A 17248-nucleotide genomic window follows, 5' to 3' on the forward strand; every position below is an offset into this window, starting at 1 on the left:
ACAAGCTTAAAGTAAAAGCACTGTATGTGGAAGCTTTCAAAGTTTGCCTGTAGCCAGACTATCAACCTACTAGTAACAAATTGCACTGTTATTGTATGAAATACATAGTGTCTGCAAGAGAATTTGCTTGAAGTGCAGTTGCGGCGTTCAAACTGTGAATGTTTCATACTAGAAAGCAAAAGTTTCCAAACTTTTTTTCACATACTAATTTAAAATAATAATAAGGAATAAAAATAACAAGGAATAAAAAAAAAAAAAAAGCTTATTGACCATATTGAAAAGAGTTGGTGTTATCTTTTTTACTGAATGGTGAATGGCTTCTCTGGAAGAAAGATGAGAGAATGAGATGATAGCTCAGAAGCATTAAAAGGGAAAAGAATGAGGTGAATAGAGGCAGTGGGAGTATAAGTGAGAAATAGTTGCATTTTACATTCTACAGAGCACACTGTTTAAAACCAAATTAAGGAAACAGGGAAGGGGATCATTTGCCCCATAATTTGATCCTTCAGCTCACATAGTGCCCTTGTAGTCTGCTGTTTTTTCTTCCAACCTTCTCAGCTACTTTTCCCACTTCCCTTTACAATTGTGTTCAGATTCATTCAAGGATTTAGTCTTCTCAGTCGGATATCCTATAGTGAACAGAAAGTGGAAGTAAAATCTCAGATATGTAATAAAGCATATCCCAAAGAAAACTGGAGAGAGTGGGTGTGCAATGTGCCTTTACCATCTGCACTACTCTTGCATGCTACAGTGCCATTTGGAGCACAGGGGTACTTCCCAATGTTGTGACCCGTCTCCCACGTGGATGTACAAACACAGCCACTTGCAGAGTTACGCAATTTCATGGAGGCGTTTGGGAGTTTTGGGTTTTAGATACTACCCTCACTGCACTGCGTAGCTTAAGAACAGAAAAGCACAGTTGTTGGCACAATTTGGAGCACGTGACTCAAATTAATCTCTTGGATTTATCTTGCTATTGACCCTATGATTTAAGCCACAGAAACTGTAGTGGATTATAGACGGGATGTTCCAACACAACTGAAACAAGTCGACACTAGATGACAGGCATTCATATTTGCCACACAAAGGGTTTCTGCTGGTTTATGCATAGGTCCAGCTGTATTTTATGATTTTATTTTTTCTTTTCCTCAATTAGCATTTATGTTTTGCCAACAACTCTCTACAGCAGGACTACTTTGGTGGGACTACTTAGCAAGATTACTTAGGTGGTAAAATAGACAAGATTCCAACCCCAGTCTGGACCATGACCCAGACCACTCCAGGATCCTTTGCATAGTGCTGCTACTTGCATTTCTCTGGGAGAGTCTGTATTTCTTCACAGTTATATCAGGTCCTTAGGAAAAACAATTTCACACTACCACAACAGTCAGCACAGCCCACTGCTGCCCTTCTGGTCTGGCAGAGCCAAAGTCAGTGCTGTCTGTGCCTGTTAGAACAGGTATCCTGATGTAGAACAGCCCCTGGTGTAGAACAGATATCTTTTAAAAGCTATTTGTCCCAGCTGACACACACTTTGGAAATACAATCAGGTAGTGCAACTGATCTGCTTTTTCAGAATAACAGTTTTCTTACTAGTGTGGGAGCTAGTTCAACATGGTCCCACAGAAAATTAGCCCAGCTACTGTTCTAAACATGCAGATGGCTGGAAAAATACTGGGGCTTTTGCTGCCCAAGTACTTAGACCACTTTAATATCCAACAGGTTCTGTGATGTAGGTGGGACTGTGGATATAACATGCATCCGAATTTACAGCAACCCAAACTTTGACTCACCATTTAAGCCTGTGTAAGTTCTTCCATGGAGTAAGTTCTTTACATGGAGGTAAAACAAACAAATCACCACTGTTTAACAATGAAGTGAGTGCTTGTACTTTCAACATATTTCTGTTTTCAACTCAGTCTCCTCCTATAGCTGGGTCTGAGCTGCACGAGCTCTCATAGAAAATGTCCTTCATGATTCATTGTGTTACTAGGGAGGGAAAAATATGTTGAGAGGAACATTTAGTGCTGTATAATTCAACTGAGAAACAAATTCAGAACAAGCAGTTACAATTAGCAGATATTGTTATTGCCAAGATCTTAACATTTCATAACCAGACATAATTAAAAGAGCAGTGTAGGTGCCTGGCATCCCGCTTCATTTAGTTCAAAGCCTTTTCCCTGAATCTAAATTCTAGAAGCAGCAGAGGAACAGCACTCATTATCCAAGGGGAACCCATGTTGTTCAGCCCTCATCAATGCATTGCATCTCTTTTTAAGCTTCTAATTGCTACTCTGATGCAGCAACAACTCCTACGGTATAGTGAAGGGACGCGCAAAACCCCTCATCATGCGGCTTTATTTGGGGAAGTTGATAGATACTCTGCTCTGACACCAGAGTGTGGCAGAGTCACATGAAAACACAACACAGGACCCTTCCAATTACTGGTCTGACTTGGAACCAAAACACAGCGAATGGGTTTTGATCAAGGACTAAATGCAAATTTCCTATGATGTTGGAATTGCACTGACGGGCTAAGACCTTTGCTTTGACCTAACTCACTTCTATAGGGATTCTGCAGATTGTTTCATATTCTCACTGCAGCCCTTGTACCTCCCGGCTGTTCTCCAGCTGTTTCTCCTCTTTGACTTTCCCCAGTTTCTCTGGTAGGGAAGAATTACATAAGATGGATATATTATTATTTCAGTAATGAACTCTCATTAATTTTGCAGGTTCGGTATTTTATTATTTCCACTTACCATTAGATCACCTAAAATTTGCTTGTCATCCCACTTTTTTATAAATAGTAGTGACTGGATGCAGACTCCAGACTGCCAGAGTTGCCAGGTTTATTCTTTAAGCCATATAAGCTCACTGGAGGCAATAGTACACTATTCTAGGGTGCAAAAAAAACTGCAAAAAAATTCACTAAGTGGACTACATATCCTCTGCATAAATTACAGTAGAAGTATTTAAAACTTGCATTGGTCTATATTTTTATTTCAAACATACCCAAACAGCATTCTGCAGTTATCTTGAACAATTAAGCACATGTACTGACAGAAATTACCCTCTGATTTTACTTATAATGAAAGATATTTTCCCCCATTCTTTTTGTTCAGAAAATTATTTTAATACATTGCAGTAATCTATAAATAATGATTCAAATCTTGAAGGTCAAGGAACTGAAAAGTATAGCACATTCCCTGTAGGAGATGTGCTCCCGGAAGGAGCATTAGAAAGTTTTTACTTCAACAAGTAATAAATTATTAGCCACATGTTAAACTGATAAAAGGCTGATATAATACTCATGTTTCCTAAATGGAATCTGGTTTCTGCATGGTAAAATCTAGATATTGAAACACATTTTACTGAAAGTATTGAATTTCTTCTGAACTACTCTGCTTCTGTAGCAACAGCTTATCTGAGCTAAAGGAGGCTCTGACCAGTTCCCTGAGTCCTAGCCATGGCACAATACCTGGCAAAGCCCTAAGAAAGAGAACAAGGTTGTGAATACATGATGTACTCAATATGCCCACTGGGTTCTCTGCTGGCCTCTGGCACAGGACATTAAACTGTATTTTCCAAGCAGGCACAGCGCAGAGACGGAGCTGAATGCTCTTCTTTCCCAGCATGCAGCTCCATCAAGGTCTACAGAATTCCCCAGCTACTTTGGGCAAACCAATTGTTGCATACAGGCTGAAGATCTTGTTGAGAAGCTTCAGTTCTTGGCGTCAATATTAGGATGCAAGCTCATACTCTAGGTTACTTTATGTATTTTTTTTCTGGATTACTAAAATTGTACTCATGGGGAAAAGATGACGAAGGGAAACAACTAAGCCATTTTCCTTCCCCATGTGTTCCTATCTTTACCATTGTACTTCCAACAGAAGCTAGTTCTCAAGAAAACTTATTTTCTCCAAAGTTTAGTGTTTCTGTAGTTTCCTTATGCCAGTGTCTGAGCTCCATGAAAGGCTCACACAGAAGAGAAAAAAGCCCAACCCAAAGCTACTTCACTTTGAGATCTGCATTCGGAATAGTACCAAAGCAGCTCATGTAAAGATCTGGGTATGGATTGTCAGCACCAAGAAGTGTTTGAGGAGCACTTTAGCAGAATATAACAGTAGATTCAGCAAGAGGGATAAAAATCCAACTCAGATTTCATTATTTCCATACTCAATTCCTGCCATATCTACACAGTTGTAAAAATCAAACACGTCTACAAGGGAAGGACTGTAGAAGACCCTTAGGGTATTTCACTTCTGAAAGTTATAGTCTGTTATATCATCAGCAATATGTGCCATAACTAAGTAATAAAACATAATCATCCTGAAACAAACACTTAGAATTTTAAGTCTCCATTGAAAAGGTCTACTGCTTCATGACTGACAATTGTGTTTAAATGAATACATTAGGACTTAAAGTATTAGTATAGAACTCCATGCATGCATATAATAAAGTCACAATATCTTATGAAATTTCCTGCTTGCTAGTTCTGGCATTCAGTCATTAGTCAGCTAGACACTAACTACAAGACAACATGTTTTATCTCAGCTACTTCAAAATAATTTCTTTTCATCAGCTCCCAGGGAACTGTGACTGTTCTCAGAATGGAGTTATACAGAATTTCTCTTCTGCTTAAACTTAAAGCAGATGATGAGGCACAATTTATATTGACCTTTCAGGGCAATGAAGCTCTCACAATGCCTCTGTGAGAATCCAATGATGTTTCACTTCATTTCAGACAAACAGCAGAATAATTTGCCCTTAACTCCACATTCAGATGCACAATGCTTCCCACATAGACAGGACGGAGACCAAGTACATCCTAGTTCCATCGCAGCTTTTGTTTCTGCCTGCCCACTTTGAACCCCACATCAGGATCTGTTGCTTTGCTACACAAAAATTCATCTCATTAAAGAGTTTTCTTACTGAAATTCATAACCTTAAAGGTACTGTATGACAAATACTGAAGATAATTGGACCGCACTCATGAATAGAGACTACTCATAAAACAAAGGGAGTGCTTTCATGTCCTTCCATCAACAGGTCTTCTACTGTCTTTTTAGTGTCTTACACGGTATTTTAAGAAAAACCCCATTAAAAATTTCTAATTAAAATTTCACTTGCAAGTCACTGTTTTTGAAATATCTTCACCAGAACAACAAAGCAGGTAACAAAAAACTTTATGCCCTGAGGTTCTACTTCTCAAAATTATATATATTTCATTGGTCTGACGTTTTACTTTTTGCCCAGCTAGCCTGAAGCTGTCCAAACTGCCTAGTTCCACACCAAATTAGTTAGAGCCTCTCTAACTCTGAGGGACTTAGCTGAGAATTTCACAAAAATCAGCTCAAAGACAAGACAACAAACTCCAGGAAATTTCAAAGCTTCAGAGAAAGGAAAGAGCTATGAGCTACTCATGATTAAAAGCATAAAATATTACACAGTTCAGCAAATAACTTGAATAAACTTGAATAGGCTCATACAGCACAATTACTATGTTTTTGCAGGATATTTTTAGGAAAAAGACGGTAAAACCATAAAGGTTTGCCTATCTGTAATTCTGAGTCTGATACATAGCTTCATGCCTTGAATGGTGCTTGCAGGAGTACAGTCATTTCCAGAGATGATAAAAATAATGCTATCAGCTCATTACGATGTAAGCATGCACACTTAAACAAACTAAACTACTTTCATACTGATACAAAGATACCTAAGGGAAACTGAAGGTCAAATAGATTTATGGCATAAGTGATTCAGAGATTGCAAAGTGTTCTACCAGAATTTAAAACTGCGTCTTGTCTACACAATTTTGCATTTCTGAGTAAAACTGTAACCAAGGGTCTGTCGGAGTTATTACACAAGCAGCACAAAAACACCCCCCAAAACCAACAAACAACAAAACCCACAGAAATGCATTTCAAGAGCAAGAATATTGTAAAGAAGACTACACAGAACAAAAGATAAATCGGTTTCAGATTATCTCCCCAGAGATCAAAATATGTCAGCAGCACGGGTTTGGAGGTCTTTAATCACTGTTTGTTGAAGTAACAGCAAATTAAGGGCCCATTTTTGCAGCTTGTTGTGAGTTGCTAAGTGCCTATGGCTTTTCGACAGTCTAGAGAGACTGAATCACCCAGTATACTGAAAACTCTAAGAAGTGCAACTAAATATTACGATAAGGTAGTTAAATTTTATACTTGACTATATTTTAATTTCACTGAAGTAACACAGATTCTGATTGGTATTAGAAAAGACCTCTATGTTTCACACTGCCTGCTTCTGTACCTCAGCTTCAGATACCAAAGGCAAAAGAAAACAAAAAGCAGCACAGATGTGTTGTAAATCAGTATCACTCTTCAAATCCATACACTTAATTCAATTTACCACAGTTAAGAATAAGGCTGTAAGCACTTCTAAATTGCTGCAATGCATTCACTGTCATTCTCTTCCTTCACCAAGTGATTCTGAAATGTAAAAAAGTCAATCAGAAAGCTGAAGACAAAGATCAACCTTCCTCTTATCACCAATGGTAACCAACACTTCAGGATCCCCAGGTTTGTTGGACTGTGATCTCTGTGACCTGCTGGCAAGAACTGCAAACCCAGACACAAACACAAGCCTTAGTATTTCCATGCTTGTCTATGCTTCTATCACTGTATGCTGTAGTTTTATGTATACACTGATCTTCCTAAAAACACTTGGGATGTTGCCATGACCATTCCAAGCACTCTCCAAACCAGCTACATCAAACACTCCCAAACACCCACATTTCCAAAAGGGAAGGAGCGTCATAAGACCCTTAGAGACATCCAGTGTGGCTGATTCTGGGTGGGAAACTGGAAGAGAAGGAATGTGGCTCTTGATTAATCCCATTTCCAGTAGGGCCACCAAAGGCTCTCTAATGCCAAGGAATATCCCAACCTGTAAAACATTATTAGGCAAATGTTGTGCTGTTGTGTGTGAACACACTCCAATTAAAACTACAATGAGGTGCTGAACCTGCTCCTTAAGGGCATGCTCACTTGAGAGAAGCTGACGTTGTCACAGCTCTTTACTCAACCCTGACTAAAAGGCAGCACTGAGGACTGACGATATTTATGCAACTCTCTCATTTTATTCAGAGAGCAAGATCAACCAGCCAAAAAGCCTTGGAGCACCCTGTACATAACAAGTCAGCAGTAGCACTCATTGCTCCTGCTTTCCTGCTGAATAATCAAGCTGGTATTAATTCGGGAAGTTTTTCTCTTCCAAGATGTGGTGGGTAAGTCAAGAGGCTTCAAAGCTGAGGACTCTGAAGAGAGTTTAACTCTGCTAAAATTTATGCATGGAAATTGTCCCAAGGAACTGTATTTGCATGACTGGGTCTCATGAGATAGCAGGGAAGCAGGTCTAGGGGAACAAGTACTAATGGAGCTTTTCCCTCAGCAAATCTGTGGGTTTCCCTGTGAGAAATTACTCCAATTACCACAGCTCACTGATTGCCACAGATACAGTTTCTGCTTTCTTTCTCTCCATTCATGCCTTTTGTGCTGCATGGGCCAATCCATCTTTTATTCACAGGCTCTGAGATGATCAGTAAATTCACTGTGCCATGGCAGATAGATTTCAAGCTAACATCTCCCCAGCTGTCACCTGCAGTTACATATGTGAGCAGTGAAGTGCCCCTCTAACACTGCATTGGCCTCCCTTCCCAACACGGTCCCTCAGTGTACTTCTACTGACTGAAGAAAATCATTGAAGCATCATCTTACCAGCCCCTCATGGCAGGCGGATGGAACTAGATGATCCTAAGGTTCTTTCCAACCCAAACCATTCTATGACCCTATATGCACCAAATGTCCAGATGAGTTTAACTGAATCTGCAGGAACACCACTTCGGTCTTGAGCCAGTATTAAGATATCAGTGTTCAGGATTTTATCCCACTCTTCCAGTCCATCAATAAAGTGAAGCACACATGGATGGATGATGTGCGAACTCCTCAGGGGCTGTGCTCCAGCTCTGTTCCAGACAGATCTGAGCCTAAGACTAGCTGCCAAACAGGACTTCCAAAGTCAAGCCACTGTGCGAGTCCCTTCTTATTTAACATCTCTGTTTTGTTACTGCCTTCTGAGAAACATTTTGTATTAACACAGTGCAGCTTTACGATACACTTCTAATGCTGATATCCAAATTATAACACTAAGCTGAAAAAAAAGAAAATGCTCCAGTGATTCAGCTCTATTGATTCTGGGATCTCTGTCTCGTCAACATATAACTACCAAATCAGGGTTTAATTAACCTGACACTGGTAGCTCATAGAGATGCTTCCAGCCTAAATCCCCCAGCAGACAATGAGCATTCTGCCTCAAAACCACAGACTGGTTTGGGTTGGAAGGGACCTTAAAGCTCACCCAGTTCCAACCCCTGCCACAGGCAGGGACACCTTCCACTAGAGCAGCTTGCTCCAAGCCCCTGTGTCCAACCTGGCCTTGAACACTGCCAGGGATGGGGCAGCCACAGCTTCTCTGGGCACCCTGTGCCAGTGCCTCGGCACCCTCACAGGGAAGAACTTCTGCCTTATATTTGACCTAAATCTACCTCCTTTCAGTTTAAAGCCCTCTTGTCCTACCATTACCTGTTGCTTTCCAAGCTAAAACATCAGCCCATTTATAATTATCAGTGATGATTCGCATCATACAATGCCAATTCAGCATGACCAAGTCTCCCACCTTGCCCCAAACTTTCTGAAAGTTAAGTCCCCACCTCAAAAGCACTTTGTAAAGGCCCTGCGCTGAATCCGGGTCTACCCTGGGTGCTCTTCCAAAGGTTCTGACGCACACCTTCAGTCCGACAGCCATCTAGTGGTACCTGCACTACTCTGCAAGGTAAACGAGCAGCTAATGCAGTGCTTAGATAGATGGGTCCTCGTCTTGCAGAGATGGAAGTTGTTCTGGGAGAATGTACTTACATCCTTTATTTATTTACCCCTATCCTATAAAAAAAAAAATTACTGTGTATTCCTGCACATTAAACACATCACCAGAATGCTGTTCGTGGCTTTTTATGGTTGCCACCTTCCATGCATCCTGCCCCCTGAGGTGAGATAACAGGGCTAACACTGCTGCTTCCTTCAGACCAATGGTGCTGCAGGACCCCCCTCCTTCCTGCAGCCAGGCTTCTCTTCCTCTCTAGAGGGAAACGAAGCATGGGGTATTCCTGCTGTCTTCCTGCACTGCTGCCCTATGGATGGTTGCTCCAGGACATATACAAGGTATACAAGTGATTCAGCCATGGATGGCAGACACTGAAGATGCTATTCTAGCCTTAGGCAACACAGTATGGCAGTGATTTTTACAACTGCCTTTAGCTGCTGCATACTCCTCCTCAGTGCACCTCTTATCCCTCCCCTGCTTTCAATCATGCATCTTGTACAACTCAATGACAATTGTCAGATTCCTTCTGCGGACTAAGCTCCTTGTTACACTAATTTCCAGCTGACTCAAAGGGACTTCTGTAACAAATACAACCTGAGCTTTTCTAGTTCCTTTCTCAGTTACCATCCTTTCATATTCTAAATGCTCAGATTTACCCTGCCTGTCCACAATCACGTAGAGGTCTTTGTAATGTTTTTGTCTTCATATATCCCTTCTCTAATCTCCTTTTACCTGAGCCTTGTTCCCACCAGAAGTAATGAAAGCAAAACCACATCTGTGAGATACTTTGCATGACAAAGTTACAGAAACCCACATAACACTGAGAACATTTCTAAGCTCAGCAGACCATGGCAGTCATTCCTGACTATAGACATAATTTACTACGAGACATAATATAGACACAAAGGCTTGAGACTTTACAGGTGCTGCATTGCCCTGAGGTTCTGAGAACTGTGAAATTAAAAGTAAGATATCTTGGGCAACTTAGCATGAAGGCAAGAAGATTGAAAATTAACATTAAGTTTTATTTAGGTTTACCCAGAAGTCAGGAATGTATTCTAGTGTTAAGGGAAGAAAAAAGGCAAAAGAAGATTTAAGGAGTCAGCATGAGTACTCAGAGTCAGGTATGATTATTCCATATATTACAAGCAACGCAAAGAAAACCAACTGCCTCTGATGTGTGCCTTTAGCTGCACGTGTAGGGGTTAATTCATAGTAGATAGATTGACACAGTTCAGTGGAACTCCTGATTGCCAAAAGCATGATTTGACCCCAGAATACAGTAACTTGTCAAACAACTATCCAAGTGGCATCAGGCAGATTGCTCAGCCCAGGGTTCCTATTGGAAAGAAATGCTGTAAACAAGATTTGAAGGAACACAAGCTCTGATGAGCTACAAAGACAGTGGCAATGGCAGATCCCAGCATACTGGACTTCACGCCTTCTTTTCGTCTACTTCTAATATGTTCAAGCCTAACCTAATTAAACACCTCAGCTTACCTCAGCAGAAATGCCTTGTAGAGAACTTGTATGCAATGTTTTCCTCCAGCACTCAGAAGGGATACAAGAAGCCCTACAACCAATAAATAAAACAAGAGAAACTAGTTCTACCTTTGCCAGTTGACAGAGAAACCCCCCTTACATCCTCCAGCCTCAATTCCAACAGTGGATAATCTTCTGACTGCTAGCATGCTGACCACTCAGCCCCAGGCATCTGAACCTTACATGAGGCCCAAGCTGCTGCTGTTCCTCAGCATTTATAATGATCCAAGCTTGCCTTTAGCCCCAAGCCTGATTAGTTAACAACAAATTATTTGCTTACTGCGGTTCTATGTCTCTTTGTGAAGTTCTGCAAGCAACCAAAAGAAAGAAGAGAAAGGGAAAAGCTCTAGCTGGCACATATACAAACACATATCTTGAAGTGGAAGATAATATCCTTAGGGAGGAAAAAATGAGACATTGATTTTCCCATGACACAGCGCAGCAGAAGAACACAGTGTTATGCACTCTAAAAAACTCAGCTTTTTTGCTCCCATTATAAAAGGCAGCAGGTTTTGTCATGGACCTTATACCAGCCCCTTTCACAGTTCAGATGCATCAGTCACAGAAAGCTCTCAGAACAGACCTTCCTTCACAAAGAATTCACAGTAAAAAAAGCAAACAGACTTGATTAGTGGTGTGTGCCTTTCCAGAATGAAAGCTCTAACTAATAGCTCAAAAGTTACCTGGGAGCTCCTGGTGAAACAAATTACTTCTTTCTTTTTATGTATCAGAGGAAGTGAACCAAATTACAGAAGTATTAAAAATCATGCTAATATTTTGTCATTTACAATTGCAAATACAGTGTGTGCAAGCATACAAAAAAAGCAAACAAATTACTCCTGACCCCTCTGAAACTTGGAAAGGTAGGTGGGAAGGAAACATAACAAAATGAATTGATCTTTAGACGTCAGCCTTTTCTCTGCAGATAAAGCTCAGCTGAAATTAAACAGAAGTAAACAAGATTAAAAAACCTAACCAAAAAAACCAAAAGAATTCAAGTTAGTAATGTAAAAGCACTAGGAAAATAGGGAATATTGAAAATGAGCTTGTACCTTTACATTGGCAAAAGATTAAATGCCATGTTTAAAAGACTTCAGTTCATTGTGTTGTATTACATTAAATTTATTTTTGACAATGGCTTGGTTTTACATTGAGTAGTGTGATATCCAATGCTATTTTAAGAACAGCATAAATTTCTTAATTATCCTTGAACACAGTTGTTATTACTGTACCATGTTACATTGACAGGCACACATAAATATGATTCCATTGAACTGGGAGCCCCCAAATACATGATTTTGATCATCTGGTCTGGCTTATAGACTTTTTCTTCACAGTAAGCCCTAAGATGACTACTTATCACTAGTTATCTAGAGGTCCAGCAACATTGTATACTGAGTGTATTACCCGTAGAAAGAATTAAGATGTCTGCTCAAATAGTTCACAGTCAATGCATAAGGTAAAGGAAGAAGAATGATTTATTATGAACATTTTCCATGTGTCTTCAGAGCTTCACATTTTTATGTAATGTTCTTATTTTCAGCCATCTATTTTTAAATGTCTCAGCAGGATGTGCTAGCAAGTGAGCCAGTGGGAAGTGCTGAAGGAGGCAAATTAAAAAGAGAAAAATGAAGCCCAGTGGACAAGGTTAAGAAGGCAAGTCTTAACATGCACAGGGAGCTGGGCTGGAACACGTACAGTGTAGGAGAGCTGTCTCATTGCCAAAAAAACACTTTTGAAATATGGCTTTAATTGTAGCCCTAATGCTTGTCATCACCAGGTCTCATTTATTTTCACTACTGCCCCAACTTGCCTGTGAAGCATCATCAAGGCCACATCTTGTGTGGCAAGCACCCAACAAAACAATGTGACTACTTCCCCTCCCTCCTGACAGCAGTAAATATACAGTAAGGTTAACAGTAGAAGCATTGTGTTCATTAGTACTATTTAAGAAGTAAATTTTCCCAACTTCAGGAACATTGCAAAATCATTAATCACATTATTGACAACAAGTGAAAAGTCAAACTCTGGGAGAGCATCATACAAGACTTCCAGAAATTGCAGCTAAAAGCCAAAGCTGACAGCTGACTTAACGTTATAAAGCTCAGTCCTGACCCAACTCTCTAATTCTCTGCTCTTTACGTATTAATGTATTGGAAAAGCCCCTCAGCTGTTTCAGTATCACATACCAAGCATGAAGCAGCACAGCAGGTCCAAGAACAGCAGCTTACAGTATGCACCTCAGTCTGATGAGGCATTTGGTGTCGGCCTACTAGTTTTTAAACTGACTTAAAATTACCTTTTGGACAGTTTGTGTGATCACTGCTATGGAACCTGGAATTTTTTTAATGCAGAAAGTGAGTAGAAAGTGGCAGATTAGGAATACGTTTCTTGAACCAGCATAATACTACTGAAATGCCTTTAAGAGAAATTGCTGATATGACATTTCTGTCACAAACTGTCTTCAAAAAATACCTTCCTCAAATCAACAAAAAGTACTAGTGATATTTTGCAAATTTTTTCTATTTATAGATTTTTGGTTGGTTGGTTTTTACCATACAGCTGTTTTTTGTCCCCAGACAATTAAAATTGTTGATTTATGTGCAGCTAGATCAGATCTTTCAACATAAACACCACCTGTAATTAACAAGTTTCCTTTTCTTACTTGTTTACTGATGAAGTGGAAGGGCGGAACTTTGGTCTACTCTAAGAGAATATAAAATGAAACCCAGTAAGGACTGGCTATCTAACACTGAGGATGCCTGAAAAACCCGAGAACACTGTGATTAGGAAGTTCACTGAAAAAAAAACAAAACATAAAATTGAGGAGACAAACCCCCTCCACACATTTCTTTTTCTTTTCCCTGTAACAGCACAAATTTTAACATAAGCTTTTATCTGGCAGCAGTAAAACATGAATTATTTCTTAGGCTGAACTATCACTACATGTTTCATAAGGATTAACTAGCATGTTATTAGAGTAGTCAGTGATTCAGAATGCCAGAAGACTGGAAGATTAAACAAAAGCTAATCTCTGGAAAAGTAGGACAAAATGCTTTGTTTCTCTTTCAGGAAAAAGAATTCACAGCATGCAGGTTCCCAAAAGCTGGCTTCTCCCTCTCTGAATTGGTAAGACAAAGTTTTTCTCAACCACAATACTTCCTCATCTACCTGTCCCAGAGGAATGCAGCTTTCAATAACTGTGTTACAAAACATGATGGATCGGGAAGGAAAAAGTGTTGTTCATGTTTTTGACAGCTTAGCACTAGTAATAATGAATTTTTCTATGAATCAGGCAACTCTTATTGCACTGCGGGTCAGAGTCAACACAAAGGTTGACATGTCAGGTTGCTGCTAAGTTTGAAGAGGTATTCAGCAAACCACTGAGAAACAAAATGCTGTGAAAAACGTTTTAAAGAAAACTACTGGCAGAATCAACATTTACTTTAACCTGAATACACAGTATAAAGCATATTTAAGTTCCCATCAGAGACTTATCAGCTGTAGGACACATTCTAAGAGAATGAGGAGATCAGTTTGACACATCGTGTTGTACCAAAAGTCCCTTACTACAAGGACTGTTGCTTTCACAGAACTGCAAGTGCTGCCAACCTTCAATTATTCTCAGAAAAGAATAACAGCTAGAGTTTTGGATGAAAAACCTGAAATCAAATTATTAGGGGTTATAAGAAGTGCCTCTTTATTCTCTTCTTGTGCTTCCATGATGGTATGTAAATTTAATCCAAAGCAGCTGCGTGTCCAAGTCTTAGCTTTTAGAACTCTGTTTATAAATGTCAAAACAATGTACTATCATCATATTGATGGAAAAGTTTATATCCAGGTTATCCTTGACTAGGCAGCAATGTCACATTCTTCAAAAGATAGATGAGTTTTCATTCAGCATGACATTTAAGTAATGTTAACTGTTCATATGAGAAAGATGGTGAATTTAGAGTCAACCTCCTAATACTGCTCTGCATTAGGTTTGTCTTTTATGTTTAACTATTACACTTTTAGCAGCATCTCTCACCAACTTCTGCATTGGAAATATCAGTGGCAATCAATCAGGACTCTGATAAACAGGTAAAAGATAACAATGACACAGTTCTTGGTAACATAAGACATAAACAGAGAGCAATGGATATGCCTCCTACACAATACTTAAGATTTTCAAAGGTGGCTTCAGTTTTTTTTACATTTTAAAGACATTTTAAAGAGAGTTTTAGTATTTAAAGGACCTTTAACAGCTATCAATAAAAATATCCAGGAATTTAGTGCTCAACTTATGCAGAAAATTATGAAAATGGTCTAAAATAGCCTTTGAAATGTCCAAATATCTTCAGTAGCTCTGGAAAATATCTAGTATCACAACAGAGAAAGGTCACGTATTAAGTAGCTCTCTTGTACACTTCTATTAAATGATCTCCTGAACTAGAAGAATCTTCCCATCCAAGTGTAAATTGCCCAGGAATAGCAGTTGCACAAATACTGCAGCTCCTGGGAGGATTTATCCAGGGGTGAGTGAAGCTTTTAAACATTTGCAATTCATACCTGAGTGATCTCTTACTTCCCTCCAGGCTCCCTCTTACAGTCATGTTCTGCTGAGAGACCCAATTAAACAGATGCAGCTGCCGAAATTAGTTCTCTTAACGGTAATGCATCAGTTCATGCCTCTCCTTGGGATCAAAGGCACCTCAGAGGGAACAGCTCCCTGACAGCTGGAAATGAAGCTCCTGCTCATCTGCTCCGGGGTCAGACCTTTCCTGCGGCAAGGTCTGGACCCAGCAGTTGGTATTGGGCACTTTTTGCCTTCAAAGATGCTCTGATGTGGATGGAATGATCTGCTAAGAAACTGGAAGCAGCAGGGCTGGGTTGTGAGGTCTGCTCAGTGCCTCCCATTCAGTTGAACTATGCTGGAAAATAAAAGAACCAACTTAAGACTTCCTGAATTAATATTTCTTGTCAGCCTTGCAGCGCACAGTTGGCTATCCTTTGAGACTGAAACTCGGCATAGATTGACAAGACAGAGATAGTGGTATCTTGCAGGAGAAAAATGTTAAGACTACTTGCCAGAAATAAGGTACATGAAACATTCACCTCAATTAGGCAAATTATAAGAAGATCAAAAACTCTTCTTCCTTTCCTAGGTTTTGCTTTTCTCCCCATCTCCTGTGTATTCCACTTATGGAACCTGATTTAATGTTCCCTTGTACCTCTTCTCAAGAAATATGAACCAAATCAGTGTTCAGTAAACCCATAAAAGCCCTCTTACTGATCCATAGTTTCAGCCAGGTCTTGTGTTAAGCACTGCTAAATGTGGGAGTGTGAGCTAGCTTTAAACTTGTAAGACTCCAGGCTAGCAGCTAGTACAGAATGTTTATCAATCAGATCATATATTCACTTACTGGCTTGTTCTGTTCCCACAAGTTCCTCTATCCAGTCCCTTAAAATCAGAATAACCACTTCTCAGAAATTAATAAAGTTTCTACAGTTTCAGATCTTGCAGTTAAAAATTAACTGTTATCAGTGTTACAATATTTAGCATCTGCTGCAAGTCAGTCCTGGCTAGTTATCAGCTCTTCTACGGCTCCCTAATGATTATCTTTGAGAGGGAGAGGCAAGGACAAACTATATTATATCCTCAGTGAGATAATTCAGCTCATGCTGGCAGGCAGACCTGGCAAATGTTTCTCTTGAGTAGACATTTTTGATGGACGTTGCCACAGTGACACTTGCCAAAGCAGCATCTGTAAAAGAATAAGGGATGAGCACATCTGTGCCCATGTTCTGGGCAGGCCAGATGAAAAAAAGGAATGAAGAAGAACTTAGCAGATGTTACTGTTTGCAAACAGCCATTTTGGAGGATTAATAGCTCCTGTAGCCTGAATAAAATGGCAGAGTTGGTGGGGTTTTTTCTCCCACTGGAAAATAACTTTCCTAACTGACCCAAAATTGGAAGGTGGAAGATGTGTTCAGCCTTACATGCATCCTTCCAATTTCAGTGAATTCCACCTTGAAATCAAAGGTAGACACAGCACCATTTCCAGGGTGTTTTGGCCAAAATGCAAACAAAATGAAAAATGCCGATATTTGATAGGTAGGGCCTAGATCCTGCCACACATATGTCAAAAAACACACAGTGGGAAATTTTTATTCACATTCACAGATGCATATTCCCAAAATGTGTGTTTGCAGTGACTTGCGGAAAATCTAAGGAAATGTCTATTACTTCTCAGGAGCTGGCATTCTGTGATTCAGATTTGGCTTCCTGCCTGCTCGGTTACTTAAATTTTCACTAAATAATCATTTTTGGTTGACACTGATTCCATTGTATTTTATATTCTAGACTTACCATTCACTTGAATAAAGAAGCTGAGGAATTGACTGTTGATGTCAAGAATTATGAAGAGAGGTAGCTAAGTGTTCTGTTAACTAAGCACACAAGGCAGAGTTATGCTCTGAGACAGATGGAAATTAAAAGAATGCAGAATCTGGAGAATTTTATGATCTTCTTACTAAACATAAATTAGTCATGAAAAATCATTTTCTACATACTGATTTACAGGTACCTGAAAATTTAGGCTTGAAAATAGGGATGATATTTTCAGAGACATAGTAATTGTCCTTTCTCAAATCAGCTTGTTTCTCTATACATTAACAGTTCCTGGGTGGGCAGTTTTTTATCCTGAAAACATTGCTGCATTTCCATATGGTTAAATGCCATGAGAAGTTTACATCCCAAGTTGTAACGACTGGTTGGGATCTTAAAACACACAGTAGGACAGCT

The 17248-nt window shown here is 39.6% G+C and overlaps 1 protein-coding gene and 1 long non-coding RNA gene across 2 annotated transcripts in view; both read right to left on the minus strand.

Moving 5' to 3' along the window:
• Window positions 1-230: 230 nt before the first annotated feature.
• Window positions 231-10574, minus strand: LOC133280370 (uncharacterized). The gene is made up of 3 exons (XR_009747139.1): window positions 10420-10574; window positions 1794-1989; window positions 231-629 (listed from the first exon to the last, which is right to left on the minus strand). It is a non-coding gene; the product is annotated as an uncharacterized LOC133280370 (long non-coding RNA).
• Window positions 10575-11068: 494 nt separating this feature from the next.
• Window positions 11069-17248, minus strand: part of CDH13 (cadherin 13) — a 793216-nt gene continuing 787036 nt past the window's right edge. Inside the window, exon 15 of the transcript XR_009747137.1 lies at window positions 11069-11084. The gene's annotated coding sequence lies outside the window, so the exon portion shown is untranslated. The remainder of the gene's footprint in view (window positions 11085-17248) is intronic.

Source organism: Pezoporus flaviventris, unplaced genomic scaffold (assembly GCF_033815535.1).
Source record: "Pezoporus flaviventris isolate CSIRO_AGI_PZ_B2104156 unplaced genomic scaffold, CSIRO_AGI_Pfla_v1 ptg000082l, whole genome shotgun sequence".
In the NCBI taxonomy this organism is placed as follows: Eukaryota; Metazoa; Chordata; class Aves; order Psittaciformes; family Psittacidae; genus Pezoporus; species Pezoporus flaviventris.